General features: G+C 42.5%; 1 protein-coding gene across 2 annotated transcripts in view; it reads right to left on the reverse strand.

Moving 5' to 3' along the window:
* Window positions 1–21944, reverse strand: part of LOC105016649 (semaphorin-4B) — a 53515-nt gene that overhangs the window by 27490 nt on the left and 4081 nt on the right. Inside the window, exon 1 of one of the 2 annotated variants that reach the window (XM_020055410.3) lies at window positions 18411–18633. The exons of the other annotated variant lie outside the window; for it this stretch is intronic. The gene's annotated coding sequence lies outside the window, so the exon portion shown is untranslated. Of the gene's footprint in view, window positions 1–18410; window positions 18634–21944 lie in introns of those variants that run through there. 2 annotated transcript variants of the gene reach the window in all.

The following is a 21944-nucleotide window of genomic DNA, read 5'->3' on the forward strand; positions in this document are numbered from 1 at the left end:
AGTTTGTTAGCTCTCACGTGGATGCATTGAGCAGGCTATATACTGAGCCATGGGGAGCAAAAAATAACTGTCAAAAGACCTGCGTAACAAGATAATGGAAATATAAAGGATATAAAAAGCTATCCAAAGCCTTGCAAATGCCAGTCAGTACTGTTCAATTACTTATTAAGAAGTGGAAAAATCAGGGATCACTTGAAACCAAGCCAAGGTCAGGTAGACCAAGAAAGATTTCAGCCAAAACTGCCAGAAGAATTGTTCGGGATACAAAGAAAAACCCACAGGTAACCTCAGGAGAAATACAGGCTGCTCTGGAAAAAGATTGTGGTTGTTTCAATACAATACAACAATACTAAATACTAATTTGCTGCATGGTCGAGTTGCCAGAAAGAAGCTTGTACTGCACCACTGCCACAAAAAAGCCTGGTTACATGCCTGACAACCCCTTGACATGCCTCACAGCTTCTGGCACACTGTAATTTGGAGTGACCAGACCAAAATAGAACTTTATGGTCACAACCATGCGCTAGATTTGGAGAGGGGTCAACAAGGCCTATAGTGAAAATAATACCATCCCCACTGTGAAGCATGGTGGTTGCTCACTTTTTGGGGGGTTGTGTGAGCTCTATAGGCAAAGGAATCTTGTGAAAATTGATGGCAAGATGAATGCAGTATGTTATCAGAAAATACTGGCAGACAATTTGCATTCTTCTGCACGAAAGCTGCGCATGGGACACTCTTGGACTCCAGCATGACAATGACCCTAAGCACAAGGCCAAGTTGACTCTACAGCAGAAAAAAGTGAAGGTTCTGGAGTAGCCATCAGTCTCCTGACCTTTATATCACTGAACCACTCATATGTGCGGTTCATGAAAAACGACCAAAGATTTTGCATGACCTGTGGGCATTTTGCCAAGACAAATGGGCAGCTATACCACCTGCAAGAATTTAGGGCCTCATAGACAACTATTACAAAAGACTGCAAGCTGTCATTGATGCTAAAGGGGGCAATACACAGTATTAAGAACTAATGGTATGTAGACTATTAAAGAGGGGTCAGCAAAAAAAATAAAAATGTGTTGCCATGATTTGTTTTATGATTGTGCCATTCTGTTATGACCTACAGATGAATGTAAATCCCATAAGAAATGAAAGACATGTGTTTTTGCCTGCTCACTCATTTTCTTTACAAACGGTACATTTATTACCAATTCTCCAAGGGTATGTAAACTTTTGAGCACAACTGTATGTTCGTGGGTTCAACTTTATAGAGGTGTCTATGGCATTGGATTTCTGCTGACGCTCACACAAATAAAACATGCACCTAAAACTGCCTTGAAAATGTCCTACCTCGGCCTGCATGCAGTAAGAATCAGTCCATAGTCACCACTGGCATCATCCTGTGTTTTGAATTGATGCTCTCAGTGCTTTACAGTCAAAGGTTATTTAAATAAACTCTATGACAATTTGGAAATTTAAAGTTTCTCATGACATTAATTTGTTCATTATGTTTTCATATAAATACCATGTATATGTTACACAGTTATACAAAACAGTTAGTTTTAGCACAGATATTTGTTCATTGTATATGCAATACTAGTCAAAGGTTTGGACACCTACTCATTCAAGGGTTTATATTTTAGCATAATAGTGAAATCATCAAAATTATGAAATGAGACATATGGAATCATGTATCAATAATCAAACAATTGTTAAATAAATTTAAACTACAGTAGCCAACCTTTGCCTTGTTGACAACTTTGCATTTTAATTAACATGTGTGCCCTGACAAAATTTTTCAAAGTGTTTTTATTGTTTAAATGTACATAACACAAACAAACTAACATACATTCTCTTATGTCATACAAGGCATCCCCATCCACATACCTCATACTTTGTTTACATTATCTCACATATCCCCTTTTGTCGCAGATTGGCAACCAAGATTCGTACAAATACTGAGAATACACACAGAGCAAAGAGAGAGAGAGAGAAAAAAAGGGGGAGAAGGAGAGATGAGAACACACATTTTCATTCTAAGGAATTAGCATAAAATGTATTTTCATAATAATCCACGAAAGGCTGCCATACATTCTGAAACCTTTCTGCTGAGTTTTGGACTGTAGTTCTTAATTTTTCAAGCTGGAGGAAGGACATAGTGTCGCACACCCAATGTGAGTGTTTTGGGGGAGAAGATGATTTCCAATTTGTAAGAATTAGTCGGCGGGCTAACAGCGTAGAAAATGCTATTCATTGAGATTGGTCTCTTAAGACCCCAACCTTACTGTGTACTACCCCAAATATTGCAATGATAGGATCTGGATCAATATTCTTTTTACAAATGTAGGTGAATGTATTAAATATCTCAGACCAGAATGTGCCTAGGCTTGGGCATGACCAGAACATGTGAGCCAGAGAGGCAGGGGCTTGATGACAGCGCGTACAATTGGGATCCACATTAGGATATATTTTGGCCAATTTGGTCCTAGAGAGGTGCAGGCGATTAAATACTTTGAATTGTATCAACCTGTGCCTAACACAGATGGACGATGTGTATATTTTATGTATAGCTTTTTGCCAAATTTCATCTGTCAATTCTATGTTTCAATCCACCTCCCATTGTACCTTAAGAGACTGAAGAGATAGGCATTTCATGGCCTGAATAGCAGTATACAGCTGGGAGACACCACCCGAGAGATGAGGTTTGACCGTCAGACAATGATCAAGAGGGCCGATATTTGGTTTTAAAGGGAATGAACGAAACTGGGAACGGACAAAATCACGGACCTGAAGATACCTAAAAAAAAATGTTTTGGGTAAACTCAATTCATTAACCAAATAGTCAAAAGAAGCGAATGTGCCGTCTACAAAAAGATCTCCCACACTGTTTATGCCTTTTCTAGCCCAGGTGAGGAAGGCTTGAAAAGAAAGTTTGAGGACAGAGGCATAGACACCAAGGCTTGTACATGACCAAAATCCTTGCAAAATTGGGTCCATACGCGTAAGCTGCCTCTTACAATAGGATTATCCATATGTGCACCCACTGCCACTGGCAGTGGAGCACACAACATTGAGGCCAGAGAGACGGGTGAGCATGAGTGTTGTTCCATTAGACACCAACTCGGGCTACCCCCACCAATAGAAGCTCCATACCATATTACTAATTTGTGAATGTTTGCAGCCCAATAATAGTATAAAAAATTTGCTAGAGCTAGTCCAGCATTCTCCTTACGTCTTTCGAGAACTGTTTTACGTACGCGAGGTATAGTTTTGTTCCATATAAATGTACTGATGTGCCTGTCAAGCTCTTTAAAGAATGATTTGGGTATGAAGATTGGGACTGTTTGAAATAAGTACAAGATCTTAGGTAGCGTTACCATCTTTACTGAATTAATATGACCAGCCAGGGACAAAGGCAGAGTAGACCAATGGTTAAGGTTCTCTTTGATCTGTCCTAAGGCTGATTTGAAGTTATTTTGGAACAGGTCTTTATATCTACTTGTGACACTTACTCCCAAGTAGTTCTTGGAGCCCTCTGCATTCCTGAATGGGTATGAGGATCTATTCCGAGCTAAAGCATTAATTGGGAACAAAACACTTTTGGTGAGGTTAATCTTGTACCCAGAGGATTTACCAAATTAAGAAATGGTGTCTAGGCATTCTGGGATTGAAGTCTCCGGATCTGATATAAACATCAGCAAATCATCGGCATGTAATGACACTTTATGAACCACGCCGCCCCTCGTGATACCCTGTATATTGTTATTACATCGCAATCCTGCGGCAAGTGGCTCAATGACCAGATCAAAGAGAAGAGGGGACAACGGACAACCCTGTCGTGTTCCTCTCTGAACAGTGAAATATTGAGAATAAAAAGTTATTAGTCCTCACTATCTTGAGGTGCTGCATACAACGTCTGAATCCAAGAAACAAAAACTGGACCAAAGCTGAATTTGCTCAGAGTTTTAAAAAGGTGTTCATACTCAATTTGATCAAAAGCTTTATGCGCATCTAGTGAAATTACTAATTCTGGCAAGTGAATTGAATGATTAGAATATATTATGTTAAAGAGGTGACGTAAATTTTGAAAAGACTGCCTGCCCTTTACAAAACCTGTCTGGTCAGGATGCACAATTTTTGGTACTATAGGTTCCAATCTTAAGGAAAGAATCTTTGTAAGTATTTTATAAACACATGTGAGTAGGCTGATCAGGCAATAAGACTTGCATTTAGTGGAGTCTTTGTCTTTTTTGGGAAGCACAGATATTGTGGCCTGGGTCATAGATGTAGGCAGCTTCTCTTGTTTGAGTGATTCATTGTAGACAAGGCACAGTAAAGGTATCAACTTGAGGGCAAAAGCCTTATAAAACTCAATTGGATACCCATCTGGGCCTGGTGCCTTTCTATTTTTCATTGACCCAAGTGTTGACTAATCTCAGTTTCAAATATCAGCTGCTCAAAGATGGCCTTATCCTCCTCAGCTATAGTCAGGAGTTACATTGTCAAGAAATACATGGTGACTAGGGTTGTCCGAAGAATATAAGGATGAATAAAATCTGAATTGCTCGTTAATGTCTTTGGGGTCAAGCTTAACTTCTCCATCCGCAGTTTGTATTTGTGTAATAAAATTGGCAGCAGAATACTGACGCAGCTGGTGAGAGAGTAACTTACTTGCCCGCTCTCCATGTTCGTAAAAGTTTTGTCTAGATTTCAAAAATGTCTCTCCTGCTTCCATAGAGGCAAGAAGATCAAATTCAGTTTGTAATGCAATTCTTTTTTCAGCTGTAGGGGCCGAGGAGTATTGCTGGTCAACAACGTGGATTAAATTGATCAGCTCATTGTAGTGTTTAGACCTGCTTCTATTCAGACGGGCAGTGTATTCTATTATTTGACCCCTAATATATGCTTTAAGAGTTTCCCAAAGTATTAAAATATCAGTGTCTGGCAACCGGATGGTTTCAATAAAGAAATCAATCTGTGATGAAATGAAATCTACAAATGTTTCATCAGACAACAAAGATGTATTAAATTGCCAATTACACTGAATTGGCCTTCTAACCTGGAGCCAAATCTCCATAATGACCGGAGAATGGTCAGATACAACAATGCTTTCATAACTGCAAGACTTAATTGATGCGAGCATTCTATGGTCCAGTAAAAATAAATCTATTCTTGAGTATGTTTGATGAGCAGCAGAGAAAAAGAAAAATCTCCATGGATCAACTACACCCCTAGAACCGCAAAAAGCATTTATAGTAAATGCAGATTTAGATGGAGGGGTTGTAAATACTTTGGAACAGTCTAGAGAAGGTTTAAGAACCGTATTGAAGTCTCCTCCCAGAATCAGATGTGTGCCCAGCTCTGGTATACGTCCAAACAATTCTTTAAAAAAGTCTGGGTTATCCCAATTTGGAGCATACACACTGACCAGGACCACTGGCACGTTATAAAGTCTGCCCCGGACAATCACAAAATGCCTGCATTTATCACTAATAACACTAGTTTGTAAACATTTTACATTTTTGCCAATCAAGATGGCTGTACCACGAAATTTAAAATCTCTGTCGCGCCACGTTCTGCGTGTAATCAGGGAACACTCTGATAGTGTCGCCATTTTCAGATACAAGTTTTGGAGATGTAACAGCCTTTCGTAGAATGCTTTCCTTTTCTTGATAGTAGTGGCACTTGTCGACAAAAGCCCTCGGTGGCTGACCGTCTCCCGGGGCTTGCTGCAAAGTAGGGTGAGTCCTATCAATAACGTGTGGCTCGTCCAGGCCCATCACTTTTTGTAAAAGTTTTGCAACAAAGGTGCTCGCTGAGACGCCTGCCTCTCGTCCTTCTTTAACCCCAAATATGCGTAAATTACATCTCCGTGATCTCACTTCCAAATCCTCAGCCTTTGCCGCAAAACTCACCACCTCTTTTTTCAGTTCAGCCACCTGTTGTTCCAAATTAGCGATAGCATCCGAGTGAGTGTTAGCTGCTGTTTCTAAGCCTGCGGCACGCTCCTCTAGTGTGTTAGTTTTGATGTTAGCCTGATCGATTGCACCCTTCAGATCGTCTCTCAAACCACTGATTTGCTTGCGTATTTCTTCATTTTGCATCTCTGCTTTCTCATCCATTTTCGCCAGCAGTTCGTTTCTTAATGCAGTTATTGCTTGCAATATAGCTGACTGCCCCGAGCTCGTGTTTTCTGCTGGTTCGTTAGCTTTAGCAGCCTTCCTCAGGCCTGGCATGTTTATACGTGGCTCACCTTGATTAAAAGAATAAAAACAAAAATTCTCACCTTTTACCAACGTACACAGTGTCTATATGACTTCGAACAGCGAAAAAAAAAGTCTTGTTAACGAATTTTAAGGTTCATGTGGGAGAGCTGAGTTAGACATGTCTACATCCCTCCAAGGCCCAACCGGAAGACTTGACAAAAGTTAATTTGTGGAATTTCTGTCTTACTGTGTTTGAGCAAATCAGTTGTGTTGTGATATGGTAGAGTTGGTATACAGTTGACCATCATTATGTCTGTATTGTAGTGGTCCATATTATAGCAAGAACAGCTTGGTTGATCTCCACGTGTGGATCCCACCGGGAAGCATGGAGGAGGAGGTGTGATGGTATGGGGGTGCTTTGCTAACATTGCAAAGTGATATGCATACCATCTGGTTCGTGCTTAGTGGGACTATCATTTGTTTTTCAACAGGACAGTGGCCCAAAACACACCTCCAGGCTGTGTAAGGCCGATCTGACCAAAAGGGATGGTCATGGTATTGCATCAGATTACCTGGCCACCACGATCATCTAACCTCAACCCAATTGAGATGGTTTGGGATGACATGGACCACAGAATGAAGGAAAAGCAGCCAACAAGAGTGTTGTAAAAGCATTCCAGGTGACTACATCATGAAGCAGTTTACAAGAGTGTGCAAAGCTCTCATCAAGGCAAAGGGTGGGTACTTTGATAAATAATTAATGAATTTTGATTCTACACTTATTTTTACGATATGACACGTGTAATTAGTTATGTCTTCACTATTAAAATAACAAAAATAAAGAAATACCCTTGAATGAGTAGGTGTGTCCAAACTTTTTAATCATACTGTATATAATATCAGCACTTCATCTGTGTTTCTTAAAAACTTAAAACAAACTCCCAATCTGTTCTTAATTGCTTCTATGTAAGAATTGTGCTATATAAATAAACTTGCTTGCTTGCTTACTCACTCTGGAATTTTTTTAATAATCCAGAGCTGTATCATTAGGCTGCTGTAGCACACGTTCTTTCAAGTCTCATGATGGACCCAGATTCGAATCCAAGTCAAACATCTGGCGTGAAACATGTCATCACAAAGCTGTTGCAGGTGAAACAGTTGGCTCAGAGAGAGGTGTTCAAATCGCCACAAAGCTCCTAAAAATCGAATGTCCAAAAGCAACATGAGGAGCTGAGATGTGTATTGTACCCAGCCTTAAGAAGACATGCCCCTGTCATCCCCTTGTGAACTGAACATCTCTGTTCCTCAGATGCCTTGCAGATCCCTAAACCCCAAGCAAGTCAGATATTTATAGACACGACACAAACCTAACCAAACTCTGACTGAGGAGATGCAGGTCAGCTCAGGTAAACTCCATCACTCCTGTAACCCACAGTAATGTGACATCACTCCTTTCACCTCTGAGGTGACACCTCGATTAACACTTCCCCTCAGAGGCAGACTGCACGGAAATGTCCCTTTCTCTCTCTTCTCTCTCTCTCTCTCTCTCCCCTCTCTTATCCCCCCCTCTCTCTTCTCACTCTGGCTCATCCAACTCGCTCTTCCCTCTCTCCTGAGGTTTTAAAAGGATGTATTCATGTTTCCTCATCTCTTTCTGTATGCTGTGTTGAACAGTGGAGGCCCATCCCTGCTCCCCTCTTCCTGGGCCTGTCATGTCCTTACATGGCAGCCCAACAGTCATCCCACGCCCCAGACCAGCCTCTTTGGTCCCAGGACACAGCCTTATGCAACAGACACGTTTTAGGAGTGTTTTCAGTCTTCACTCGGAGGAGTTACACTGCAGTCTTATGTCTCTTTTCTACACTGAATAACACTTTTAGAAAGCACACACACTCGCGCGCACGCACTTACACACACAAAGGTTAGGACTTAAGGTCCGGCAAAAGGTATTTTTTCTTCTGCTTGTCTGGCCTGAGTTGTGTACTCCTAGGTCAATTCATATCTTGCTTTACTGTTAAATCACAGTCACCTTGACAACAGACATCCCAATCTGGCTCGGCGGAGAGGCAATCAGGGCTTATGATGACAGTTGGGGTGAATGTCAGATGTGGCTAAACAGCCAGAATGTTATCAAGGGGTTTCTGGATCCCCAGGAGATGGAGGCAGAGAGAAAGCTTAACCAGCTGCCTGTCTCTTCCATCTAGAGTGGAGCCACTGGCGCAAAACATCTGACCACACCAAACAGGCTAATACACCACACAACAGACTGAAAGCCTGCTTGGCACAGCTGGCAGAACATGGCGCTTGTAGCTCCAGTGTTGTGGGTGTGATTCCCAGGGGGGACCAGTATAACAGATGTGCGCTGTCACTCTAAACGACAGCATTGCTTAATGACTAAAGCCTGTGATCACATGTTACTGTACTTAATAACTAATAACTCTCCAAACAACCAACCTACTAACCAAACAACCAACCAACTAACCAATGTGGAGAGGATTTCCTACATCCAGTATTTCAAGTAATACATCTGGACACATTTTTCCTAATTTCAAATTATCCTAGCTTTTCACACATTTATTCTAATGCAATAGCTTGAATCCAGACACATTTAAAAAACTGGGCCCATGTGACAGTGACCCATTGTGTATTAAAAACTGGGCCCATGTGACAGTGACCCATCGTGTATTAAAAACCGTCCTGAAGAAGCAATCTAACAGACACTGTGTTCCAGCATCAGGCACAGCCAGTGACATTATGATGTTCTTTCTGTTCACCCCTCCAGGTACCTTTCTGCCTGGCTGACACACGAGCCTGCCGGTCAGAACACGACAGGCCTGGCATAAACAAAATGAAACTTCAAACTAGGTATTTACACTTGGAAAAAAGCTTTTATAGGATCCAGGAACTGCCTTTATCAGAGTCCAGCGGAAGGGAGATGGCTGAAATGCAGTTTTCAAAAGGCATTGTACAGAAATCTCAGCAGAGCTGATTCTCAAGTTCCAAAATGGGTTCCAGACTGTGAAAGAGAGCTCCACCTTCTTACCTGAGCAGTAATCGTTGGCATACAAAACCTTCTCCAGCAACACTAATCCAAATTCTTTGTTTCCTTTGTGTGCATCAAAATGGCCTGTGTGTTCATCTAAAATGCAAATAAATCTACTTCAACCAAGATACGGGGCAATTGTTTTTGTTTATTTTTCATCTTATTTCTTTATTATTAAGGCTAATACTCATCGTAAAATTGGCCAAGATTCAGAACAGTCTTCAGATACACATCTCGCCAAACCGACACGTTTCTCATTACACTGCTCGTTCAATTACAGTATTAGATGGTACATGAGGAAGAGGAGAGCACATTTTCCAGCCAACAACCACAATGAAACATCTAGGCACTTAAAATAATATCTTATTGTGTGTCTTATTGTGCAGCTGTGTTCCACATCCTACCAATCTACACCAGAGGGTGACATTTTGTACCTCCCTCTGCTGGACCCTCTGGCACTCTTGGTATGCTGCATGTTCACATGTTTGAACAATAAAAAATTACTGTTTGCCCTCAAGTGACTGGCCAGGCCAGGAGTTTCCCACAGAACCTGTTCCGTATCTTGAGAAGCCCTTAAATGAGCACAACATCTTACAGAATAGAGTCTACCACAGAAGCCAAAAAATGTATTGACAAACTACTCATTTTCCAGGTAAAAGTCAGTTTTGGTGTTTGCCAGTGTGCCAGTAATGATGCCAACATTGTGAAACGACTCCCTCCTTGGGCAAGATCAGGGAGTAGTGAGTTGTGGATTTCTCAGTCTGGTGGAGATCCACAACAACCAACCCTCAGGCCACACTGGAACCACACTGGAACTCCAGTCTCATTTGGTTCCAAGCCCAGATAGGCACCAAAAACAGAGACACCTGACGTACAAACAATCTACCACATCTTGGCAGTTCATTATAATCCTTTGGGATATATTCATCCCATACAATAAAAGCTAAAGTGTTGGTGCAAGCCTTGTAGTAGAACAAGAGAAACTGGCGTGACTCAATCCACCTGAGTGAGGGTTCTGTTGGTAGAAGGAGCTGGTCGATCGACCCATTGTTCACATGCCAAGAAGCTACATACAAAACGTGAAGCCCCCTAAAGGGGGCTTTCTGAGCAATAATCTACCTTGGAGTACAAGATGACAACCAAGCCCATGTCTCCTTAGTCACTACAATATCCAGACTGGACCATTGTAACAGCTGTCTTTGTCTTCACTGGAGCTAGGTGCCTGCTGTTTTAAGAGCCCAGCCAGCCACAACGCTGAAAGCAGAGTTTACACTACCCAAACTTCCTAACCCCACCAACGTTTAAATCATGTAGATACAAAGTGTTTGCACACTCATCTATGACATCAGGAACATCAGACACAGGAGGTATGTAGACAGCTGGAATCATCCCGTCAAAGACATCAGGAACATCAGACACAGGAGGTATGTAGACAGCTGGAATCATCCCGTCAATGACATCAGGAACATCAGACACAGGAGGTATGTAGACAGCTGGAATCATCCCGTCAAAGACATCAGGAACATCAGACACAGGAGGTATGTAGACAGCTGGAATCATCCCGTCAAAGACATCAGGAACATCAGACACAGGAGGTATGTAGACAGCTGGAATCATCCCGTCAAAGACATCAGGAACATCAGACACAGGAGGTATGTAGACAGCTGGAATCATCCCGTCAAAGACATCAGGAACATCAGACACAGGAGGTATGTAGACAGCTGGAATCATCCCGTCAAAGACATCAGGAACATCAGACACAGGAGGTATGTAGACAGCTGGAATCATCCCGTCAATGACATCAGGAACATCAGACACAGGAGGTATGTAGACAGCTGGAATCATCCCGTCAATGACATCAGGAACATCAGACACAGGAGGTATGTAGACAGCTGGAATCATCCCGTCAAAGACATCAGGAACATCAGACACAGGAGGTATGTAGACAGCTGGAATCATCCCGTCAATGACATCAGGAACATCAGACACAGGAGGTATGTAGACAGCTGGAATCATCCCGTCAATGACATCAGGAACATCAGACACAGGAGGTATGTAGACAGCTGGAATCATCCCGTCAATGACATCAGGAACATCAGACACAGGAGGTATGTAGACAGCTGGAATCATCCCGTCAAAGACATCAGGAACATCAGACACAGGAGGTATGTAGACAGCTGGAATCATCCCGTCAAAGACATCAGGAACATCAGACACAGGAGGTATGTAGACAGCTGGAATCATCCCGTCAAAGACATCAGGAACATCAGACACAGGAGGTATGTAGACAGCTGGAATCATCCCGTCAAAGACATCAGGAACATCAGACACAGGAGGTATGTAGACAGCTGGAATCATCCCGTCAATGACATCAGGAACATCAGACACAGGAGGTATGTAGACAGCTGGAATCATCCCGTCAAAGACATCAGGAACATCAGACACAGGAGGTATGTAGACAGCTGGAATCATCCCGTCAAAGACATCAGGAACATCAGACACAGGAGGTATGTAGACAGCTGGAATCATCCCGTCAATGACATCAGGAACATCAGACACAGGAGGTATGTAGACAGCTGGAATCATCCCGTCAAAGACATCAGGAACATCAGACACAGGAGGTATGTAGACAGCTGGAATCATCCCGTCGATGACCTCAGCCAAGGCAAGTCCCACCGTCAACTGTCTTAACGGGAACCCATTTCCTCACAGAGTACGTCGACAGAGGCTTACAAATGTTTCCCTGGCAACCGATATGTGGTGAAGCGTTAATTTGACCCCATACAAGAGGCTGACTTTCAACTACCTGGCCCGAAGACTGATCACTGAATCCCTGATGTTCGGAAACCAGCTACGTGCCAGAAAGCCACACAGGCAACAACCTGGCAGTCAAGGAAAATAAATAGTCCTGTCACTGCACATAATGCAGCAAACATTGTGAAACAGTCCTGTGTGATCACAGATAATGTCGTAAACATTGTGAAACAGTCCCGTGTGACCACAGATGATGCAGTAAACATTGTGAAACAGTCCCGTGTGACCACAGATAACGCAGTAAACATTGTGAAATGGTCCAGTGTGATCACAGATAATGTAGTAAACATTGTGAAACGGTCCCGTGTGACCACAGATGATGCAGTAAACATTGTGAAACGGTCCCGTGTGACCACAGATGATGCAGTAAACATTGTGAAACGGTCCCGTGTGACCACAGATAATGCTGTAAACATTGTGAAACGGTCCCGTGTGACCACAGATGATGCAGTAAACATTGTGAAACGGTCCCGTGTGACCACAGATAATGCTGTAAACATTGTGTAACAGTCCTGTGTGACCACAGATAAAGCAGCAAACATTATGAAACATTCCTGGGTCAACACAGATAATGCAGTAACATTGTGGCCCCAGTGAGGGAACTACAATGGCCTTGGCTACATTATTTGGGCACAATCTCCACCTGGCTGTTACCAACCGTGTGAACAAGTGAAGCTGTCCGAACAGGCTGAGCTCCAGGCATATTCAGGTAAAAAAAAGCTTTTAAAGGCACAGACAGAACTCCAGTGAGAGACAGAACAACAAAAAAATCAAGAAAGACACATGTCAAAAATGTTATACATTGATTTTCATTTTAATTAGTGAAATAAGTATTTGAACCCCTCTCAATCAGAAAGATTTCTTGCTCCCAGGTGTCTTTTATACAGGTAACGAGCTGAGATAAGGAGCACACCCTTAAAGGGATCTGTCCACAGAAGCAATCAATCCATCAGATTCCAAACTCTCCACCATGGCCAAGACCAAAGAGCTGTCCAAGGATGTCAGCGACAAGATTGTAGACCTACATAAGGCTGGAATGGGCTATAAGACCATCGCTAAGCAGCTTGGTGAGAAGGTGACAACAGTTGGTGCGATTATTTGCAAATGGAAGAAACACAAAATAACTGTCAATCTTCCTCGGTCTGGGGCTCCATGCAAGATCTCACCTCGTGGAGTTGCAATGATCATGAGAACAGTGAGGAATCAGCCCAGAACTACACAAGAGGATCTTGTCAATGATCTCAAGGCAGCTGGGACCATAGTCACCAAGAAAACAATTGGTAACACACTACGCCGTGAAGGACTGAAATCCTGCATCGCCCGCAAGGTCCCCCAACTCAAGAAAGCACAAAATCCTTCCCGAGATGTGTGCAAACCTGTTGGCCAACTACAAGAAACGTCTGAACTCTGTGATTGCCAAGTACTAAGTCATGTTTTGCAGAGGGGTCGAATACTTATTTCAATCATTAAAATGCAAATCAATTTATAAAATGTGACATGCGTTTTTACCATAAAAATTATAGACTGATAATTTATTTGTCAGTGGACAAACATACAAAATCAGCAGGGGATCAAATACTTTTTTCCCTCACTGTACATCTGGTAACCACTTTCCACATCTCACATGGGGTAGACGTTCTTCTCCACTCCCACCCCTCCCTCTCAATTAAATTCAAAGGGGCTTTATTCATATGGGAAACATTTGTTTACCCAGCCAATGCAAAAAAATAAAAAATACACATATATATATACATATAAAACTCATCTTTCCTTGGCTCTTCTTTGTCCCCCAGCCCACCTCAAGAGAAGAGGATTAAAGCAGGGGGCTGTCAGTGTTTTTATTCCATATCTCTGAAACTGATATATCAGAAAAAGGTTGTCAGGTTATGCTTCTTGGAAGGAAAACATTCCAGACACTGAGGAGTCTGGAGTTCATCTATCTCCTGGCAGGAGTATCAGTGTCTCTGTTTCTTTCCAATTCTCCAAAAACAGACAGGATATGACAGCAGGTTTATTCGTAATAGAGATCGCAGGCTAGGGGTGGATTGGTTACGTTGCAATACTACGGTGGCCTGGTGGGGCCAGTTGGAGCAGTGTATCCAAAAAGCCCGGTCTCTCTTACAATAAGAATGAGTGGAAGTACACCCCTTAGAAAAATAGATCATACAATATCCATATGTAATCATAGTCAACAATACTGACAAATAAAAATAACCTACTTCAACAAATTACACTGAAAGATTATACTTGGCAATAATTTTATTAATCAAAAATGTCATTTCATAGTCCAGAAAAAAGACATAGGCCTACACAGCTGGTTTCAATAGGTGGTATTGCCCCTGGCAAAAATTATTTAGCCATTTTGACTGTGCCATGTCTAAAGGCTTTCTTGTATGCATGACCGACTTCAAGTCCACCCAAAGCCTTTCAATAGGATTGAGATCTGGGCTTAGACTCAGCAATTTCACAACCGTCCATATCTTCTTTTTGAGCCATTCTGTTGTAGCTTTGCCTGTGTGCTCTGCATCCATGTCCTGTAGCCAGATCCATGTCCTGTAGCCAGATCCATGTTCAGTTCAGCTTTGTGACAGACAGCCTCACATTCTCATGGTGCAATACTGAATTAATGGTTGACTCAATGATGGCAAGTTGGCAGGTCTAAGTGGTAGTATTATTTACAGCTATTTTCTGGACTTTTTTCTGAAAATCAACAGGTTTCATTTGAATAACCTCGACCTCACAACTACAGAAGGCAATGAGTGCTATAACTGATTCTGGTATATTGGGCCAGATTTTGATTGGAATAACACAGTACATTTTTTATTAGGGCACAGGTGGACATTATGTTATTTTGGATCATTAACAGCTTCTTGGCAAAAATCTGTGGAGCTGTAGTTTATACAGGAGGTACAGTGCTGTGCAAAAGTTTTAAAATAAAAGTACCCAAATAAATGGATTTAGGATGGTCCTTCACCCAAATGGAGAAACCATAACGGAGGGCAGAGGATTTTGGGCGGACCTTCACCCAAATGGAGAAGAGATGACAGAGGACATAGGATTTAGGATGGACCTTCACCAAAATGGAGAAGAGATGATGGAGGTCAGAGGATTTAGGATGGACATTTATCCTCTCCTCTCCCAAAGTAGCTGACATTTCTTCTCTGCACTCTGTTTCTACCCCCACGATATTTGGAGATTTCCCGAATGTCTGACAAGCCCTGTATCTGTTAGATGAAACACTGCAACCTGTGATCGCAAGAAACACCCCCAACTCCAACCCAAATCAGACCAGGTGAAAATATTGGTCAGGCCACCAGAACAATGCTGGATCCTCAGCAGCCGACCAGCTGGTCTGACTAACTGACAGGGCCACCCTCACCACAGTAAGCCAGCTGGTCTGACTAACTGACAGAGCCATCCTCACCACAGTAAGACTACTGACTGACTAACTGACAGGGCCATCCTCACCACATTAAGACCCCTGACTGACTAACTGACAGGGCCATCCTCACCACATTAAGACAACTGACTGACTAACTGACAGAGCCATCCTCACCACAGTAAGACTACTGACTGACTAACTGACAGAGCCACCCTCACCACAGTAAGACTACTGACTGACTAACTGACAGGGCCACCCTCACCACAGTAAGACCCCTGACTGACTAACTGACAGGGCCACCCTCACCACAGTAAGACTACTGACTGACTAACTGACAGGGCCATCCTCACCACATTAAGACTACTGACTGACTAACTGACAGGGCCATCCTCACCACATTAAGACAACTGACTGACTAACTGACAGAGCCATCCTCACCACAGTAAGACTACTGACTGACTAACTGACAGAGCCACCCTCACCACAGTAAGACTACTGACTGACTAACTGACAGGGCCACCCTCACCACAGTAAGACCCCTGACTGACTAACTGACAGGGCCACCCTCACCACAGTAAGACTACTGACTGACTAACTGACAGGGCCATCCTCACCACATTAAGACTACTGACTGACTAACTGACAGGGCCATCCTCACCACAGTAAGACGACTAACTGACAGGGCCACCCTCACCACAGTAAGACCCCTGACTGACTAACTGACAGGGCCACCCTCACCACATTAAGACAACTGACTGACTAACTGACAGGGCCACCCTCACCACAGTAAGACTACTGACTGACTAACTGACAGGGCCATCCTCACCACATTAAGACTACTGACTGACTAACTGACAGGGCCACCCTCACCACATTAAGACAACTGACTGACTAACTGACAGGGCCACCCTCACCACAGTAAGACTACTGACTGACTAACTGACAGGGCCACCCTCACCACATTAAGACAACTGACTGACTAACTGACAGGGCCACCCTCACCACATTAAGACTACTGACAGACTAACTGACAGGGCCACCCTCACCACATTAAGACTCCTGACTGATGAGTAAATACCTGGCGCTGAAGAGTTCGACTGACTCTGAGGAAGTAGATAAGGGGCCTCGTTGCTAAAATCCGAAAATCATTTAAAGTAGAAAGTCTACAAGACTGTGCGCGTACGTGCGTGTGTACAGAGTAAAAAACATCCGTCAGAGGACGAAAACCATCATCATCAGTGGGCGTCAGAAGGAACCAGCAATACTAGATTTCCAGGGATAAAAGTCAACAAAGCTTTTCCCTGTAAATACTGGACACGGGGACTCCCCTCAGACACTTATCATGCAGAGATACGCCAAAGTTGGTTTGTGTGATACTCAGGCTGGGCCAGATTCAGAACCACAGAAAGGAGATGCTGGGAGTGAGAGGGGAGAGGACAGGAAGATAAGAGAAAAGTGAAAAAGAAAAAAGGGGTGAATTTAAAATGTTCCACAGCAGCACAGTGGATGGGCCCAAGTGTTTAGAGAAGCTACTGACCTGGTTAAACTATTCAGAACAACTACTGACCTGGTTCAACTGTTTAGAATAACTACATAACTGGTTCAACCGTTTAGAACAACTACTGACCTGGTTCAACTATTCAGAACAACTACTGACCTGGTTCAACTATTCAGAACAACTACTGACCTGGTTCAACTATTCAGAACAACTACTGACCTGGTTCAACTGTTTGGAATAACTACATAACTGGTTAAACCGTTTAGAACAACTACTGACCTGGTTAAACCACTTGAAACAGATACTGACCTAGAGAAACAACAACAAAATATCTGACCTGGTTAAACAGTTTATCACAGCCTCTATTCCAGACAGTAACCGAGTCTGTCCACAGAGGAGATACCTTCAGCAGGCCATTCCTCACTAATCACTCCACCAGTTTATAGCGTCACTTTACACTCAATCTAAAAGCCATCTGTTTACTCAGATTTTAGCAGAAGAAAGCAAAGAGGCAGTCAAATCACCATCAGCAGATCTACACAGCCACCACCTCTTACACCTACACACGCGCGCACACACAAACAACCAAATACGAACGCAAAACACAAAAACACAGACACACCCAGTGAGACACTTTAGTAGACCGTTATGAGATGTAGCCTATTACCTTAGTACAGGAAGGGAATTTCAAAATAAAATAAACTTAGAAGAGTAAAATGTAGGTGCCAAACGTTTCTACGTGTTATTGGTCAGAAGTCGACGCCGGTGTAGGGGAATGCTGAAGTCTCGGTCCGTAAACAATCCAGCCCTTTAAATAAAGTAACTCATACACATTTTTGGTTTTGGGTGATATACCCGCCCGCGTATGTGTACGTGAGTCTGGTTATGTGAGTAACAGAGGTGTGCGTCCCCGGAGTGCGTGATTGAGTAATGTGCCAGCTGAGTGTGCCTGAACGAGCTGGGCTCTACGATGCTCATGGAGTGCATGGCAGATGGTTAGCTAGTTTAACCGTCTGGTGGACTGCGGTAAAAGACTGTATATGACCTCGTTACTGGTTCTTGTCTGCTAGATTCTTTCAGCGCGAACTGCCCGTGGCTTTGTTCAAAAAACGTTTAGGACAACATTTTAATGAACCCCTCAACCGTAACAAATCTACAAACGATGATAACGTGTTAGACGTGTAATCCGTGCAGCCGCCATTTGACTGAATAGTAAATGGTCAATCTTGAGCAACGCGCACGCGGATGTACCGGTGACCGTCTTGTGCCCTCATATCACACCGCTCAGAAAGTGAGACTCTCACTTTCCAACTTTCAACGGAAACCACAACGCTACAAAGACACAGGGATGTTGTTTAATGTACTTTTCATTAAATTAATGTAAAGGCTGTGTCCTGGGGGCGATCAATGAGTAATTGGAGGAACGGTTCTACAAACGAAGGTGAATCACAAACTACAAAAGGATCTTACCATGCAGCGCTGGAACAAACTCTCCGGTTGAAAGAAACTAATCTGAATGGTGCAAAAGTGTTGGAAAATCGTTCCAATGTAGTAGTCTGGTAAATAAATAGTTATTCCAATGATCTAATTTCGGGGCAATGTTAAAATAAAATGGTTCGTCGTATACGTTTTGTTGACTCCAGATAGACCTCTCCGTGTTGGAAAAACTATTCCACAGCGCTACTGTCCATCTTCTAACTTTAGCCCCTCCCCTCTTGCACGCTCCACTCAGTTTACTGAGAAACAAACTTGCGTCATCGTCATTGCCACATACTGACCTCGACAAAAAGTGTATCTCGCTCTGTGATCACCACGATCCATCAAGTATTTTCTTCACTTCGCAAGTCTAGGGGATCGTTATTTACTATTTCAATGGCCAACTTGAGAGTTGCTCCTAAAGACTAGTCACGGCTTTCAAGAAGTAAGACCTTCTGATGTTAAAACGGAGATCACTACAAAATAGATTCAACACTCAGAGGATAATCCTCAAATATAGCTTTGGGATTTTTTGTGTAATGAAAAGCGCTATTGAAACGTTTTCAATTATTGTTATTAAATGCAGACGAAACGGAAGGTTTGAAGACTCTGGTCATTATGTTTTTAAGTGTAAATACAGAAATAAATCTAGTGTCTGAACTTATTGAGTCAGTTCAAGGAGCTACATTGAAGAAAATACTGATCATGCTTTTCTATTGATGCTATATATTTCAGGAAATTTCAGATTCCCCAGTTTCCCAAAATCCTGGTTAGGATTCCTGGAATAAGGAAGGAGGGAACAAGGCAAAAGTAAACATCTTGTTCACCACGTATGATACATTTCCCCCCTGGGCCCATCACTGTAATTTTATAAATGCTGGATTTCTACAACAAGAGGCGTCTTAGCCAGATGTGTCCAGTGGTGCCTGGGTTCATGTGCATGCCGCTCAGTCAGATGCTCGGAAGCCCTGACGGATCCTCAGTCCTCAGCCCTTTATTTAATCAGGAAGAATAACAAGAAAGAAAGCTGAAGTCCTCCAACCAGGATTTACTGCAAGTTCATAGAATTTTGCAACACTTTCCCTCCACTTACCCAAGTTAAGAAACAAGACATTCATTTTAATAACAATGTGTTTGTCCATGAACTCTGCGCTTCTCTGGTAAGATCTGGTCAACATAAACATACACATCCACATTAAACACACACACATCTGTCTGTTAGATATATGTCTGTCTCTATCTGTCTGTTAGATATCTGTCTGTATCTGTCTGTCTGTAAGATATCTGTCATGTGGTTGGCCCACTGTCATTTAGAGGCTGTTTACATCTCCAACAGTAAGGAAAAGGCCAGCCCTTCTTTGAGGAGTATTCTTTAATTTGGAAGTGGGAGAAAGATGAAGAGGAAAGTACGGTAACGAAAGGAAGAGGGTGAAGAGAGTAGAAGGACGAGAAGGGTGAAGATGAAGAAGTAGGAGTGAAGACGAACATTTATTCTGGAAGAGAATACTAGTCAAAGACTCTTGTAATCCCTTAAAATTAATTGTGGATTAATTCCTCACAGATTATAACCTACATTCGGCAGGAGTTCGACAGACCATGTGTTCTGTTTGTTCTGGTGATCTCTAGCCATTAACAACTCAGTAAAGTGTTGTGTTGGACCCATTTGGACCCAAAATGGCTATGCCAGAAAACAAATCCATGTTGACCTGCTCCAACTGGGAGTTTAACATTTATCGGTGAACCCATTGATCAGTTTTAGCACCACAGAACAACTCTTTATGTTCTCATCAATGGCTTCAGCACCGATTCCATCCTTAGAGCATCCTATCGAGAATCCAACAGAGCAAAATCTGAACTATAGGTGTAAATAACCCTTAAATCAAGTGTCTGGCTAATGTTCAGTGTATATTTGTGCATTTCTAGGAGTTTTACGTATATTTTGACGGTTCACGTAACTTTACGTAACAGTTACTTTGTAATTCATGTTATTTTCTCATTTTCTCCTTCAGTTCGTGCAGGGTGTTAATGAAATGGTGCAGCAATAAACAATTCATGGCCCAGTCTGAGAGTTGACCATCATTCAGTTGGGATCACTGCAGTGGGCCCCTGAATGGAGCAGCGGTTCAGTTAAAGTCTCACAGTGGGCTGTGTCCTTGAGACATGTGTCCAATCAGCCCGGGAGGTCCCACGGAGGGCGATGCAATTGGCCAGCACCTTCCAGGTTTGGGGTGTTTGAAATCTTATGGGGGGTTTGGAGAAACCTTGCCCCCGTTGCAAACCTTGCCCCGTTGTGTTCCCTCTGGCGCATGAAGATTACAGTGAAGACTTTCTGGTTGAGGGAGTTGCAAGATGAGAACTAGAATGGCATCGGATGTGCTTTGGAGGACACAGATCGCCGTAGCGACTGTCCTGAGTCAACTGAGAGTTGGAAAGATGAGGCAGAGCCATAATCACAAACCTCAAAATTGGAGAGACATTTCTTTTGAAAATGTTAATTAAATAAGAGAGAGCTGTGGTGTAAATACACTAATTTAATTTATCTGCTCTGTCTCATAGCTATTTCCATAAGGGAGAAAGAAAAAGAAAAAATTGGTTCTTGGAAGAACTCTTCACTCCAAGATAGAAGTATTTTGTGTACCAGGTAGAATGAACAAATATTCTACCAAGAAAAAATAAGTTCAACCAGGAAACATAAGCATTTCTAAACAGCTCTTTCCTGGAACCAATAAAATGTCTGCCCCAGAACCCTAATGGAAGCCTTGGTTATTGACACCGTGGGATATTCTGATCGTCAGTATAAAATAACCCCTTATGTTTGGTAACTCTTCTGGTACGGCTCTCCGCATTCCACAACCCTGTATGTTTTTATAGTATCAAAATAGTTTGTAAACCATGGTGCCTACAATCATGTAGACATTACTGACAGTTTATGAAATGATTTAGTTTCCAGGATTAGCCTGTGTCTTACAAACACCGCTCCATCTCAATGCCTGTGAAAGTCTCTAACTCAAACCGTCCAGGTTTAAATGAGGTTAGAGATACGGTGGCACATGTGACTTGTAGTCTGGTATATCACAAGGAAGCAAGTCGTTCTTACATGCGGCTATGCCATGGCCCAGAAGGGGAGAGTCAATCTATTTATCCTCCTAATCTAATATAATTAGCTGACTGGATCCCTGGACCCTGTGATATTAAACAGCCAGTTCTGTGCAGGCATGTATACTCATCACTATCTCTGAGAACTAACAACTCGAGTAGTTCATTAAATAACCTTCAGAGATCCTGATATTGAATATAAATATTTACCAAAACTGCAGTCAGTATCCACATTGCTGTTTATTTAAGGAACTGGCCCAAGGCACATCGATTAGTGTATTTATGGGTATCCTGTCTGACATGATCATACTGTGAACAAAAATAATTATTCATTTCAAGGTAAAAGTGACCTAAATAACGAGTTTCCGGGTAAATTAAACAGCGTTTTGAATGATTTGACATGCTGCTACAAATTGATAACGTTGTTTCCAT

The sequence above is a fragment of the Esox lucius genome, chromosome 17 (genome assembly GCF_011004845.1).
Source record: "Esox lucius isolate fEsoLuc1 chromosome 17, fEsoLuc1.pri, whole genome shotgun sequence".
Taxonomy (NCBI): Eukaryota; Metazoa; Chordata; class Actinopteri; order Esociformes; family Esocidae; genus Esox; species Esox lucius.